The sequence below is a fragment of the Callithrix jacchus genome, chromosome 8 (assembly GCF_049354715.1).
Source record: "Callithrix jacchus isolate 240 chromosome 8, calJac240_pri, whole genome shotgun sequence".
Taxonomy (NCBI): Eukaryota; Metazoa; Chordata; class Mammalia; order Primates; family Cebidae; genus Callithrix; species Callithrix jacchus.
In genome coordinates this window covers 66,516,814-66,529,708 of record NC_133509.1, presented here as the reverse complement: position 1 = coordinate 66,529,708, position 12,895 = coordinate 66,516,814, and the positions used below count along the sequence as shown (strand labels likewise).

Here is a 12,895-nt window from a genome sequence, read left to right as displayed (position 1 = left end):
GAGACAAATCCCCTATCCTTGTCGTTTAATGTGAGAGACAAACAGGAAAACATCAAACTATAGTGATAATCATGCTAGGACACTTTTCACTGGGTGAGAAGGTGGACTGAGGAAGGCCTCCCTGAGGAAGTGAAGACTAACTAGAGTCTGAAGGAGGAGAAAGAGCCATCAGAGTGAACAGAGTAGGGAAGGGTGAAGGGACAGGCACTTCTCCAGAGGGTATAGAGAGGGGGCAGTTTTTAGTTTTGATTTAATTTCATTCTGTTCTCATTATCTATCCTTTTTTTGAGACGGAGTTTTTTCTCTTGCTGCCCAGGCTGGAGATCATGCAGTGGCATGATCTCGGCTCACTGCAACTTCCACCTTCTGGGTTCAAGCAATTCTCCTGCCTCAGCCTCCTGAGTAGCTGGGGTTACAGGTGCCCACCACCACACCCAGCTAATTTTGGTATTTTCAGTAGACCGGGGTTTCACTATGTTGGCCAGGCTGGTCTCGAACTCCTGACCTCATGATCTACCTGCCTTGGCCTCCCAAAGTGCTGGGATTATAGGCGTGAGCCGCCATGCACAGCTTATCCATCCTTTTTTAATGAAAAAAAAAAAAAAAAAAAAGGTAAAAGAAAGAAACTTAGTAGGAAGCATTTGGAAAGATGAACCGTGACTGCACTGAACTTCAGAACATAGTTTTATTGCTTCAGGCCAGAGAAAGGAGTTAGTGGTCTGTCTCCAAAGATTCCTTTTCTATTTTAAAATTTTCTGATTTTTGAAGCTGTAGCACAGGCCTAACGATAAAAGTGATAAAGAAGATTAATTTGCATTTGTGACTATAGAAGACAGGTTAGGTAGGAGAGGGTACAGGGATAATATAGGAGGAAGTCCAGGAAGTATGGCCACATGGCCCACAGTTTAAGTCATCATCCAATATTTTTCCAAAACAATATGGCCCTAGTTCCTCAGTCCCCTTTGAACATTAGTTATAACTTCCCATGTGAGAGGTTGCAATATATCCCCATTCTTAGAAAACTCCATGGCCATTTAAAAATAGAATTCAAAACATGACCCCTACAGTTGTAGCCTGAATTTCTCATTTTTTCAACACTTTAAACTTCAGACTTTTTAGATGTCCCTCTTCATCTATTAGAAATGACATAATGCAAGCATTTGGTTTTTTTTTAAAAAAGGCGCAGTGGCTCATGCCTGTAATCCCAGCACTTTGGGAGGCCAAGATGGCGGATTGCCTGAGCTCAGGAGTTCAAGACCAGTCTGGCCAACATGGTGAAACCTTGTCTGTACTAAAATTCAAAAAATTAGCATGGCACGGTGGTGTGTGCCTGTAATCCCGGTTACTTAGGAGGCTGAGGCAGGAGAATTGCTTGAACACAGGAGGTAGAGGTTGCAGTGAGCTGAGATTGCACCATCCCACTACAGCCTGGGCAACAGAGCAAGACTCCACTCGAAAGCAAAAACCAACCAAACAAACAAACCAAAAAAAACCCCAGAAAATATACATTACGTTTAGCAGCAATCATGTCATGGGGCTTCAGTAGAATTGGACTGCAATTGTCTAATCTACTGAAACGTACTTTATTCCATTTTTCCTGCCCCCTCAAATCCATGCCATGGGATAATTTAGATATGTTATCTAAAGACAGGCTGACACATAACCAACCCTTAACATCCACTAATGCATTGACATTTGTTTTATCATATTAATTTCCATCATGGATGCTGGACAATGAATGGTAAGAGTCCACTAAAAAACATATTCATATGGAAGATAGAAAAGATGTTGAAAGGGGTTTTAAATCAAAATGCTAGAAACAATTTTTTAAGGGACTACTTCATTTGAATAGTTAAATTATCCTTGGATGTAGTAGAAGATAGAATAAATATAAAACTGAAACTGAACTCAGTATTAAAACAAATCATTATGATAAAAACCCAAGTAATAAGATGTCACTAAAACTTTCTGATTAAATTAACAGAAGTGGCACAATTTTTCCTTTGTCTTCCTTCTTTATGAAGCTAAAGTTTCTTTATGATGACATCTCAATGTATTTGAGGCATCAGTTAAACCAGAGTGGAATTTCAACCTCCTATTAAACAGGGAAGAATAACAAAACAAAGGGCCATTATTACTAAGTGTTGCAATAGACAGTTCAGGCATTCAAAAAATTGTCATGCCCTTTAACCATTTATGTGAGTAAGTATATGTATATGTACTTATATCTATAAATGTAATATATGGGAAAAGGTTTGGATGGATGCACATTTGCAGAGGAAAGTGGATAGAGTGCAAGGAAGGGGTAAGGAGATGGCAAAGAGGAATTTGTAACTTAGGCTTTATGTTGTTTAAATTTTTATGATTAAAACTTGTTTAAAATTAAAAACATAAAACAAACAAACAAAAACCAAGGCTGGGAGTCATGATTGCACCACTGTACTTCAGCCTGAGCAACAAAGCAAGACCCTATCTCAAAAAAAAAAAAAGAAAGAAAAAACAAAACACACCAAACCAGTATGCATCAATTATTAAGAGAAAAGGACAGCATTATCAGACATGGTGGCTTGCTCCTCCAGAGACTGAGGCAGGTGGATTACTTGAGCCTGGGAGGTAGAAGCTGCAGTGAGGTGTGATTGTGCCTCTGCACTCCAGCTTGGGTGACAGAGGGAGACCCTAAATCAGTAACCAACTGATGAATGGAAATGGGTGAATAGAGTCTCGTTTAGACTCAATAACTCATCAGGGTATAGGCCAGAGCTCTGTAGCCCTGAATTCTGCCCTAAAATCTGTTCAAAAAAACCCAAACTGGTCCCTGCACTTCACTTTGGGAGGCCAAGGTCGGAGGATTGCTTGAGGCCAAGAGTTCAATATCAGCCTGGACAACATCGTGAGACACTGTCTCTACACACACACACACACACACACACACACTCTTAACAAAACAAAATGGAACAAAAGTAACAAAAAGCCTAACATAAAGAAAGTTTGGGTCCATAGTACACATTAGGGAAGGGGTACTAGAAGTCTATTGGAAAAGGTGGAAAACTGTCTTGGTAGCAGCTTCTTGTTCTTTTCTTGCTCTCAGGTAAGCTATTTTCTTTTCTTTTTTTTTTAAGACTAGTCAAGTGCAGTAGTGAGAAGGAGGGAAAGAGTAGAACAAGGAGTTTGATCTGTAACTGACTGTGAACAATCAATTGAGATCACTCACTACCTTTGGACCAGCCTGGTAAGCTATTTTCAAACACTGAATTAGGTAACCCAAAAGCATAACATCTCTGATTGGTATGTATTGCAACTTTATACGATACAGATTGTATCATTTTGTATTATGTGTCAAGTATGTCATTGCAAAGTCATAAAACACATGCATTTTACCTGTGATAAATCACCTTGACTAGGTTACAGAAGAAGTAGATTGCATGATGCAGAGTTTTCTAAGAGCCATGTAAGAGCCCTGAAACTTAGTGACACTTCTCTCATTTTGCTGACATAAATGACACATACCATCAAAATCATGGCCTCATCTCACATTTGTTACATTTTTGACAACAAGTTTCATTCAGTAATGCTTGTTCATGTCTATTTGCATAAAACAAAAGGAGACATATAACAGTTTTTTTATTCATAATTGTAAAGGAGTATACAACTATATATTATATAAAGTCGGTCATTTCTTAGAATTATTAGAATTAACATGATAAAACATAAAAAACTAAACTATAATAACTTATGTAGGGATTTTTATTCCATGGTGCCCAATTGTACCTAGTACTTAATTCCTTCATTTCCTCCCTTTTTTCTTTTTTTCCCTCTTGTATTAGTCCCAGCACTTTGGAAGGCCAAGGAAGGAGGATCACTTGAGGCCAAGAGTTCAACACCAGCCCAGAAATATTGTGAGTATTAGTCCATTTTCATGCTTCTGGTAAAGACATACCTGGGACTGGGAAGAGAAAGAAAGAGGTTTAATGGAGAACTCACAGACCCAAATGGCTGGGGAGGCCTCACAATGATGGCAGAAGGCAAATAGGAGTGAGTCATGTCTTTAGATAGATGGCAGCAGGCAGAGGGAGAGAATGTGCAGGAAAACTCCCATTTTCAAAACCATCAGATCTAATGAGACTCATTCACTATCATGAGAACAGTGCAGGAAAGACTGCCCCATAATTCAATCACCTCCCACCAGGTTCCTCTCATGACACATGGGAATTGTGGGAGTTACAATTCAAGATGAAATTTGGGTGGGGACACAACCAAACCATATCACCTCCTAGCCTGTCTTCCTGTCTTCCTTCTCTTCATAAATATGTCTTAAATACCTATTATGCATCAAGTAGTACACTGGGTGCTGGGAATTCGAAGATGAGTATAACATAATCCCTGCCTTAGATGATTTTACACTGCAGTGGGGTAGACACATATGTAAACAGATGAATCTGAATAAAACATGCTGTCATAAACAAAATCTTGAGGAGAAAGAGAATAATATTTATTGGGCATGCCATACACCAAGTTAGATTTTTTTTATTATTATTAATAGCACCAGTCGCTCTGAACCTGATGTTTAATGTACGTTATTCACTTAGCCTTCACACTTAACCTTCATACCTTCACATAAGTATTTTTACCTTCTTTTTGCAAATGAGGAACTTGAATTGCAAAAATAATAAATTGTGTTAAAAAAGTTTCAAAGCATCTAAGAAATAATCAGCAGTACTATTAGGATGTAAACTATAAACTTGGCTGTATTAATTGGTTTGTCAACACTTGCTCCTGAACTAGAGCACATTGTCAGAGTTCACTTTTAGACAGACAGAAAGAGGCTGCTATAGCTCATTGCAAGGAAATACAGTATTCATTTTAATCATTTAACTTTATACTTCAAGTATAAGAAGACAACAGTATCATTTTATTAATAATTAATTAAGAATAGAACTGAATTGATAATTGGGTAACTAAATTTTCCTGAAAACAAAAACACTGATACTCTATATGGAAAATAGAGGACTCTAGAAATGCTATTGAATGATGATATAATTTGAGTATTTGTCCTCTCCAAATCTCATGTTGTAATGTAATCTCGAACGTTGGAGGTGGGGCCAAGTGGGAGGTGTTTGGGTCATGGGGGAGGATCCCTCCTGAATGGCATAGTGCTCTCACTGCTGTAATAAGTGAGTTCTTGTTTTATTAGTTCATGTAGTATCTGATTGTCAAAGATTCTGATACCTCTCTCTTACATCTTTCTTGCGCCCTTTCTCACCGTATGACATGCTAGCTTTCCTTGCCATCCATTATGAGTAAAAGCTTCCTGAGGCCTCACCAAAAGTTGAGTAGATGCTGGTGCCATGCTTCTTGTATAGTCTGCAGCCAAATAAACCATTGTTTATAAATTATGCAATCTCAGATACTCCTTTATAGCAATGTAAAACAGACACACAGATGGCCTATCTGATCTCCATTTTACCAACATTCTTTAATTTCACAGTTTATATGCATCTTTAAAATGGGAGATAATTTTTCTTCCTTTTGGGGAGCAGTATTGGTATAGTTTCTATAGCCAAGAAGTATCCAGAGGCCTTAAGGCCTTGTAATTGTTTGCATATTATATCTTATAAGCTCTTTTGGGAGTTGGGGCTGGCATTTTATAGCTGGTAAAAGTGAAGAGCTAAGAGTATTAACTAAAAGGTGAAAGAAAGAACAGTTAATGAACCTTCCTCCTAAATATAACATTTTTTCTTCTTTTTAAATATAGATGAAAGGTACCTTGCCTGCTTTCTTATTTCCTTACAACAAACATATTTTAAGTGTTTACTGTGTTCTGGGCTTTATGTTAGATACCGTATGTATAAAAATAAAATATCTCACAGCCTAACAAAGATAGACCTACAAAGAGTTTATTAGATGATAGTAGAGGTACTATTGAGCAGTCACCACAGTTGCCATGTTCTAGACATTGTACTATGTGTTTTACATGGATTATTTTATTTAATACAGGAAACAATTCTGTTCAGGTGGATAGTAATACTGTCTCCATCTTACAAATGAAGACAATAAAGCCAACAGAGGTTAAGTACTTGCCCAAGATCACACATCCACAGAGTGGCATTGCTATGTGTGTTTGTATTTTAATTACTACAGGATGCTGCCATAATAGAGATATAAACAAAGAGCTGTGGGAGCCAGAAAGGCCCAAAGGGGACTTGGCTTCGAGGCAGTCCAGAGATGCTTTACAGAGGAGCCTATATTTGAGCTTTACTTTGAAAGAAGAAATAGTGGATATTCACTGGGTGGAGAAGAGTAGAAGAGTATTCCAGGTTGTCAAAAAAAGATATGCTGGGCCAGGAGTGATAGCTCATGCCTGTAATCCCAGCACTTTGGGAAGCCAAGGTGGTCAGATCACCCTACGTCAGGGGTTCGAGACCAGCCTGACCAACACGGAGAAACCTCATCTCTACTAAAAATACAAAATTAGCTGGGCATCATGGTGCATGCCTGTAATCCTAGCTACTCAGGAGGCTGAGGCAGGAGAATGGCTTGAACCTGGAGGTGGAAGTTGTAGTGAGCTGAGATCACACCATTGCTCTCCAGCCTGGGCAACAAGAACAAAACTCCGTCTCAAAAAAAAAAAAAAAAAGATATTCTAAGGCACAGAGGTGTAAAAGAGCACAGCAAGGTTGAAGAAACAGTTCAGGATCTGTAAAAAATGAATAGACCAAAAGCTGGATGTAAAAGATTTTCAGGCTTCAACAAGGAGCTTGGGCTTTATCTTCAAGGCTGCAAAAAACTAATCGAGTAGAATAAAAAATGTGTGTGTGTGTGTCTGTGTGTGTGTATGTGTGTGTGTAATCCCACAGATTATAAGTGGGAGCTGAACAGTGAAACACATGAACACAGGGAAGGGAACAACACACACAGGGGCCTGGCAGTGGAGCAGCAGGAGGGAGAGCATCAGGATAAACAGCTAATGCATGTGGGGCTTAAGAAATAGGTGATGGGGCCAGGCGCGGTGGCTCACGCCTGTTATCCCAGCACTTTGGGAGGCCGAGGCAGGTGGATCACGAGGTCAAGAGATCGAGACCATCCTGGTCAACATGGTGAAACCCCGACTCTACTAAAAATACACAAAATTAGCTGGGCATGGTGGCGCCTGCCTGTAATCCCAGCTACTCAGGAGGCTGAGACAGGAGAATTGCCTGAACCCAGGAGGCGGAGGTTGCGGTGAGCCGAGATCACACCATTGCACTCCAGCCTGGGTAACAAGAGTGAAACTCCGTCTCAAAAAAAAAAAAAGAAATAGGTGATGGGTTGATAGGTGCAGCAAACCACCATGGCACACATTTACCTATGTAACAAATCTGCATGTTCTATGCATACATATATCCTGAAACTTAAATTAAAATTTTTAAAGTGTGGGTGTGTGCATTTGTGTGTGTGAGTATGCACATATGTGTAAATAATGGTTACAGCAATGTAGAGAGCCGGCTAGCATACAAAGTTTACCTGTATGCTATCTGAGATTCTAGTTCTGGAGACATCAAGTTATTTAGGCAGCCCATACTGTGCAGGATGCTGAGAGGGCAAATAAAACTAGGTAATAAGGCAAGCTTTGTTTAATTATGTTCACACCTTATACAGGCCATGTTATTTTGCTAATAATTTATACATATATTATTTCAGTTGACCCTCACAACAACCCCAAGAAGTTATTTCTTTCTCCATTTTGCAGAGGAGCAATCTGATCATTAAGAAAGTGATCTATAGTCATATATGTGATCCCTAGCTGAGCTGAAATCTAAACCATTCAAGTCTGTCTACCTCCAAAGTCCCATGGCCTTTCCATAGAGAACATGTTCAAGGACACTACAATTTAATGGTTCCATTCATTCCAGGTTGCCTTCACTGAATTTAAATAAATTGCCTTCAAGAGCGAAAGTATTAAAGCAGCAAACGGACATGATAAAATAAGGGTCACATAGCAGATCTATAAAATACAAGACTAGTTAAAACTCTTTTTTAAAATGTGCTTTATAGTTCACCTTTGTTGGCATATTGCCATCCTCCTAAAAGGGAAATTTTTACAGATGAATATGTCATTTGCATTCATAGTTTTGGAAACTTCCCAGAAAACTATGATTTGAAATAAAAGAATGTAGTATTAGGGTAAAAATTACACTTAGCTTTATCTAGCACCCCAATTCCCAGAATCAAAGTTACTACCACAATGATTTTGAATAGGCTTTGTGCATTTATACACACACATACACACACACACACACACAAAAGCATTTGTATGCACATATACACACAGTGTCTATTTAGGGAAACCATACTAGCCTGCTGCCCTTAGGACCTGTTTGTAAGAACACATTCCTGTGCCTGAATGCCCTTGAGACCACAGTATATCAAGTTTCACATTCCTGTGGCAGATTGCCATTACACTTACTATCATTCATTAAGTTTCACAAATGGATTGGGGAAGATAGTCCACATTGTGTAAGTGCTATGTAACTGTTAGTTGCTCCTGTTGCTATTTTGGTTACTCACCATCATTATCATTACCATTACTTTTCAAATCCACCAGCATTAGTACTACCTGGAGTAGACCCTAGCACCTTGTTTGGAAGGTGTAGCTGTAGCAGGAATTCCATATGCCTTTGCCCAAAGAAGTATCTTCTTTTATCTGAAAAGGGCATTTTCTTCAGATTGGCTTAATCAAGCCAAATATCATTCCATGATTTGATTTCCCTCTTTCAATGTTCCCCCTTTTCCTTTCTTTCAACAAGTATCTTTTAACCCTGATGTTTACTTTATCTGTTTATTCAATAAATATTTATTGGCTACCTATTCCAGGCTAGACCCAGTTCCAAATGCAGTGGATAAAGCAGACAAAAAGGCCTGTCCTCAGGAAGCTGCTATTCTATTGCATTGGTCATGCCACATATCAGATTGTCAGTCAACCTGAGGGGTCGTATCAGACATTCTTTCAGGACCCAGAACTGGCAACAGGAGAAAAGTGGGGAGGACAAAAGATGAGGCCTCTAGATAGCCCCTGGTCCCTACCTGCACCCTCCTGCCAGAGTCTGGCTACACACCAGAATGCCAGAGGGGAAGAAAAATTTCCCCTCTTGCCACATTCACCTTTGTGTGATCCTTTGGGTTGTTACTGCCTCTGGAGTCTCCCAATTCTTGCAGTTGCAGATGTGGCTCTCTTACTTTTCAACTAGCAGATGCCTAATACCAAGTACCTAGGACACAAAGCTTTACCTGAGGAAAAATCTGAAGATTTGAAGGAGCTGAGGGCATTTTACATGAAAATCAGGACTTGTAGCTATAGGCCTTGTGCAGGCACCTGCTCATTAGGTTAGAGCCCATGCTGCAGTCTAGGAATCCATCCACACACAACCCACCTCTGCTGAGTAAGAAGCCCACATCAGTAATGCCTGAAGGGCACTACCAGGGAGATTAAATTTGACCTACTTCATACTCAGATTCCATCTCTGTAGGATCTTAATGAATTTTGTTCAACCAAATCTTCTCAGTTCCCCTAAAAATTAAGGAAGGAAACAAGATTCAAAATGATTCATTCACTATATTTTTTTCTCATGCAATGTTGATTGAAATTACTGTTTTAAGCAAAGATATTTCATTATAAGAGCCAGAATGGAAACTGTCTAAAAAATAGGTAAATTAAGCTCTTAGAAAACACAAAAATGTTATTTTGGCCAGTGATTCAGCCTCGTCACTTCAGATCAAATCTTTTACCAAGAGTAATAACATATGAAGAAAATAGATGTTATGAATTGCATTTCTTATTTTCTCTTTCCTTCTTCTAGTGGAGGTGTCTAATGAACAATGAAATGGCTGAGAGGCAGGCAGGAAGCCACAGAGGTGAGGAGCAGGAGCGAATGATAGAAATAATCCACTAGGTCTGAAACAATGAACAATGAAGAATTCAGTGTATTTCTACTTTTCAAGGTAAGGGAAGAGGAAAATAATAGTTACATTAGCTTAGGTAATGACAGTAATTAGTAGTTGCATGCTTTTACTAGGCCAGGCCCAGTACCTGCACCGTATTTTATTTCTATGATCTCTCAGCAGTTCTGCAAGGGTGACATTATAGTTATTTTAAAGAAGGAAAGTTAAAGACTTAGAGTGTTTCGTACCTTGCCCAGGCCCACATAGCAAGGCTAGCCTGGATTGGAACCCAGATTCAATACCCTTCTATTTCACAGTAGGTCTCCTCTGTACCAGTCCTTAGAATCTAGTATGAAACAGTGCAGATTCTCCAAATGGGAAAATGTTAGTATAGCAGTTTAAAACATACTAAATAACATTCTAGAGGAATATATAGGATATCATTAGCCTATTGAATGCAAACCTTAGTGTACATAAAGGTTATCTAGGGAGCTTGTTTAAACAGCATATTCCTGGGTCCCACCCTTGGAGATTGAGATTCAGTCTGTCGAGTCTAGGAATCTACATTTTCAAAAGGCATCCATGTGATTAACAGAGGTGATCCTCAGATCATACTTCAATTTTACTCCAAATTGCCAATTCTCAATTTACCATTCCTTTCTCTCAGAGGCCACTTCATTCTAACATATATGAAGCTTTGCCAATGAGATAGTCTAGTGTAGCTAGAAAAAATACAACACTGGTGGACAGAAGCCTAGGATTCTAGGTAAAACTCTGTTGCTAACCAGTTGGGAAAACTCAAATAATTTCTTTGAATTTTGTGGGTTTTTTGTTTCTTTTCATGTAAAATGAAGTGTTCCACACACCTATGATTTTATTCAGCTGAAGTAAGCCAAATTTTTAAATGATAATAATCCATAGAGTCTAAATATTTCAACAGTAACATGTAAGAAGCAGAATCTACTTTCGTTATAAATTTGTAATATCAACAATGTGCTTCCAAATATCATAGGTTTGGGAGAAGGAAATGGGAATCCAAAGATGAAAGCAGATATAACTTAAATTATATCATAAAGGCAATTCTGTTTTTTACTTAGCAATGGATTTCCTCAATCAGGTAGCTGCATCTGTAACTAAGAATGTTTAAAGTATATAGTATTTCAAATCTTAAAAGTGAAGTTTTTGTTCATCTTAAGAAATAAAAAAATCCTGCATAAAATAAAATAAAATTTTTAAGGCAAAAAAATCAAGTTTTTGCATAATCATTCATTCTAATTTTCAATAGCATCTTGAAGTTTAAAGCTATCTTGAGCTTGTTTAAAAAAAACTAAAGATACTTCTCCTCTTAATTTATGTTAATACACTCCTGAATATTAAAAACACAGGTTAAGAACTTTTCATTTATATGTTAGATAAAAATGCTCACAGTATGGCATATTGGGTGATTAATGTCCATGGAAACCAACTTAGTGAAATGAGTCACACAAATGAAGTCACAAGTTATAAAGGAGAAGGAAGGCCACTATGCAAAAAATACATAGTTCTAACTCAATGAGGAAAACCACAAAGTGAACTTGCTGCACCTTCAGAAAATTGTATATATATTTACCTCCCTTGAAATATTCCTCTTTGATGTGTGACTTATTAATACCTTCCCAGGAGGCACTAATTTGCTTCTTCAAACATACTAATTTGGCAGCAGAATATGGTGGCAGAAAGAGACAATAAAAAGATGTATTATTATATAGGAAATCTGAATTACCAAAAATGAAAGAAACAATTCACTCAATTATGAACTAAGTTGAGATGCACTACTTATAGCAATTTTGAGGAAAACATTAATTTCACATTTTGATAGTGTATAATATTTTCTCCAACATTTTGTAGTATAATTTAACAGTTCTTTTTTAATAAGGAACTTTTCAACTCCATCGATGCCAGTTTTATTTCCAAAGCTTTCAATTATACCACATTCCCAAAAGCATTCTATTAAGTAAACTCAATGCATTCATAATCTTACATAGCCTGTATAGCATAGTAGAGTCATTTAGGGAAGTGTACTGAGATTATTTTGCATGTATCACAGGGATAAATATACTTTTCTATGCATTTTCTAGCTATTTCTTTAGCAAGATCTTGGAGAATTCATAAATTGACTTTGACTTCTTCAGTTTATGATTTTACAGCATCCATGAAAGATAAAATGTTTTCTGCTGCAGCTAAGGAGTATAATATTACTACAGTCTATTTACTTGTAAGGTAAGTTCAGAAGTCAGAATGAAAAGATTGCTGTCTTAGGTCAACAATTCTAAGAAAAACAATTTTTAAAATATGTATACTAATCTTTAATAATATCCATGAATTCTAAGCCTTAAAAAATTAAAGCAACTGAGTGTTTTCCTGACTTAAAAAAATTCCAGCCAATAACCTCTAATTAACACACAACCCAAAATATGAAACATAAGAATCGAACCATTGACAAGCCATCAAAGACCAGCGAGGCACCAGGCTCCGTAGATGCTTAAGCACCTTCTTCCTTCACATTTTTCTGCATCTTCTAAAGAGAGAAAACAGTTCTGTGAGCCTGAAAGGGGCTGGTGGAACTGCAGAGCTCTCTTTACCAAGACAAATTAGATGAGTATGCCCTCAGTGGACCAAGGATTTCTATAATTATGACTTTCAGAAATCATTGGAATGCAACCTGGCCTGCAAAATTTGCATTTAATTACCTAATTTCTTAGAGACTCTGGCCCACTTAAACAATTTGGGGTATAATTATGGTCTAAGGATATCCTATCAATGCTGAGGGAAACACAGAGAGACAAGCCTTTGCTGGTAATGTGTCTATTTTATACCTAAAGTATAGACTGGTAGACTAAGTAATTCTGAAGAATAATTCTAAGTAATTCTGGTGTCTGAAAGGCCAGAAGGACTATCAAAGTAGATAAAATGAATTAATTAAAATGGCAGCTAAAATTTA

The 12,895-nt window shown here is 37.8% G+C and overlaps 1 long non-coding RNA gene across 1 annotated transcript; it reads left to right on the top strand.

Moving 5' to 3' along the window:
• Positions 1-3,051: 3,051 nt before the first annotated feature.
• Positions 3,052-9,942, top strand: LOC144577509 (uncharacterized). The gene is made up of 3 exons (XR_013521645.1): positions 3,052-3,229; positions 3,825-3,896; positions 9,834-9,942. It is a non-coding gene; the product is annotated as an uncharacterized LOC144577509 (long non-coding RNA).
• The last annotated feature ends 2,953 nt before the right edge of the window (positions 9,943-12,895 follow it).